Source organism: Echinops telfairi, unplaced genomic scaffold (genome assembly GCF_000313985.2).
Source record: "Echinops telfairi isolate 266 unplaced genomic scaffold, ASM31398v2 ScPeMD7_21;HRSCAF=78, whole genome shotgun sequence".
Lineage (NCBI taxonomy): Eukaryota > Metazoa > Chordata > Mammalia > Afrosoricida > Tenrecidae > Echinops > Echinops telfairi.
Genome location: NW_022103918.1, coordinates 10,636,401 through 10,639,802, shown reverse-complemented (window position 1 = coordinate 10,639,802; position 3,402 = coordinate 10,636,401).

Below are 3,402 nucleotides of genomic sequence, written 5' to 3'. Positions count from 1 at the left end.
TTTCCCTTCTAGCTGTAGGTCAAATAGGAATACTTGTTTCTTACACAACTCACTTCTTTTTTTTGTGTGTGTGGTAGAAATGGACAATTAGAGAATGGATCTCTTGGTTGCTCCTCACAGTATTGTAAATTCAAGCTAGCTGTAATGTTGACCTTTCATAATTGTTTGCCACCTGAGATCACTGTTGATCTCTACATCCTTTCTGAGGGTGGCTCTTTAAATGTCAGCTCCAAATCAATTCTGTCCTATCTAGTAGTGAAGCGCCTGTTCCTTCTCACTCTCCGCGCCCCAGTGGAGCGTCCTCAGTAAGGAGCTCTGAGGGTAGAAGCCACCCCAGGAAAAAGGCCCACATACTCTCCCTGTCCTGAGGTTCAGTGACTTGCTTATTTAAATAAGCATGTCTCAATTGTCTTTCTTTTCTGCTTTTGTCTATTCTTTTGGACTCTCAAATGGATATTTTTGACGATTTTATCTGGCTTCACGGTTTCATTTTATGGAAAGGCTTTTCTGAGCTGTTTTTCTAAGCCATTGAGGAAGTCTGACTTTTTTTTTAATGAGGTGTTAGTCACATTACACAAAATTAACTGCTTCGAAATGTGCAATCAAGCAGCATTTAGTACATTCACAGTGCTGTGCAACCACTGCCTTTATCTCATTTCAGACCATGTTCCTCCCCCCATAAGTAAACCCTCTGTCCATTCAACACTCACTGCTTTCCCCCCTCTCCCTAACGCCTGGAAACACGCAATTTTATTCTGTCTATAAATGTTCCACACGTGTTTCAGCCCGGCTCTTACTGGTACTTCATCACACGCCTTTTGGACTGAGTAATATTTCATACATGTATGTACCAAATTTTATTGACTCATTCATCTGTTGCTAGACATGTGGTTTGCTTTCACTCTTGGGCTATTCTGAATAGGACTGCTATTTGCAATAATATATCAGTATTTTTCTGAGAACCTATTTTCAGTAATTCGTGTCTACTACTTAGGAGTGCAGTTTCTGGATCACATGGTAAATTCACATTTAACTTATTCAGGTACTGCCAAACTTTTTCATAGTGCTTATATCCTTTTGCATTCATATCAGTAATGTATGAGGATGCCAATTGCTCCACATATTCCCTGATTCTTTGATACTTTCTATTTTTGAGGATCTTAGAGGATGTGAAGTAGTCATTCATTGTGGTCTTGATTTGTACTTCCCTATCAGTTAATGATGTTGAGCATCTTGTCAACATCATCTTATTCAAAATTTGAGCCAAACTTATGCAAGCTAGGAGAAACTGTAAAAATGCTTTACATTTTATGTGTTTTGCAAATGATAAAATTGAAGGCCAGGAGCTTAAGTGTCTGAGTTTCCAAAACTAGTTTATTAATAAGAAATTATCTAATAGAGTTCATGTCAATAAAATGTGTGTTTGGTGCTCTTTTTGCAATATAAATTTCCTCTGCTACGTGCTCCCATGATATAATTCAATGTCCTAAATTTTCCTTTCCCTCATTAAATTTACTCCAACTCTTATAATGTAGGACCATCCATTTTATGGGATTATAATGATATTTTAAAAATCATTTAATTTGGTGCTCTTACAGATCTTATAACATTCCATACATCGATTGTATCAAACATATATGTACATATTTTGCCATCATCATATTCTAGACATTCACTTTCTGTTTGAGCCCTTGGTATCAGCTCCTCTATTTCTCCTCCCTTCCCTCCTCTGACCCTTGTGACCTTTTGATAAATTATAAATTATTATTGTTTTGATATCTTACACTGATCACCATTTTCCTTCACCACTTTTTGTTGATCATCCCCCTGGGTGGTAGTGGGGTAGGATTATGCGTCTATCATTGCAATTAGTTCCCCCTTTCTCCCCTCCTCCCCTACCTTCTCCTGGCCTTCCAGGTATTGCTACTTCCATTTCTGTTCCTGAGGGGTTTATCTGACTGACCTGGATTCCATGTGCTCTGAGCTCTTACCTGTCTAAATGTACATGCTCCAGTCTAGTCAGAAATGAATGGCAGGTCTGGGGTCATGATAGTGTGGGTTGAGGAAGCCCCAAAGAAACAGGAGAATATGTGTTTCATCGGTGCTATAGTGCGCCCTAGTTGACTCATCCCTTCCTTGTGACTCTTCTGTGTGGGGTGGTCCAATTGTCTACAGATGGGTTTTGGGTCTCTGCTCTGACCTCCCTTGTTCTCAACAATGTGTTTGTTTGTTTGTTCTGGTGCCCATTAACCTGATCCCATGGACACCTCATGATCACAGGTGGTACCATCTTCCATGTGGGCTTGTTGCTTCTCTGCTAGATGGCTGCTTGTTTAGCTTCAAGCCTTTAAGATCCCAGATACTATATCTTTTGATAGCTGGGCATCATCAGCTTTCTTCCCCACATTTGCTTATGCACCCATTTTGTCTTCAGTGATTGTGTCCTGAGGGTGAGCATCACAGAATACCAGGTTGTTAAAACAAAGTGTTATTTCATTGAGGAAGGGCTTGACCAGAGGCCCAAAGTCAATCCACTTCCTGAATGTATTGCCACATATATATATGTACATAGGTCGATACCTCTATTTTTATGAATTAATATATTTACAAAAGTGCACACTTAAGTGTATACCTCTATTTATAGTGTTGCTTCCTAGATCTTTCCTCTGTTTCCTTTTGCCTTCCTCCTGGCCCCCATCAGGCTCACACTGCTCCCCCTCTTAGTAATTTCTCTCAGTTACATTGCTGTTGCTCCAACACCACCAGGATCTGTGGGTCCTCCTGGTTGCTGCTTTAAATCCCCTCATTAATCCCCTGTCTATGGCGCTGTTTGCTCACCACTCCTTTTTCCCACTTCCTCCTCCCCCCAAGTTCCTCCAGAACCATTGGTCCTGATGCTTTCTCGTTGGGCTTGCTTCCCCTGCCTAATAATGATTCACTTTTAATGATCAATATTATTTAAGTAAATAATCTTTATAAATGTATAAGTCCAAGGGTGGCACAAATTAAGTGCATGGCTACTAGCTAAAAAGCTTGATAGTTTCAATCTACGTCGAGACACCTTGAAAGAAAACCTGGCAATCTACTTTCAAAAGATCCCAGTGATTGAAAACCCCCTGGACCACAGTTCTACTCTGACACTTACATGGTCCAGGCCACAATGAGTTTGAATCAACTGGGCAGGACCTGGTGATGGTGATGGCAATATTGATACTTCTACAGATGGGATAGGATGCATCATCTGGGATAAGACACTGAAAGTACTTTTTTTTTCTTACATTTTTTAAATCATTTTATTAGGGGCTCATACAACTCTCATCACAATCCATACATACATCAGTTGTGTAAAGTGCATTTGTACATTCATTGCCCTCATCATTCTCAAAACATTTCCTCTCCACT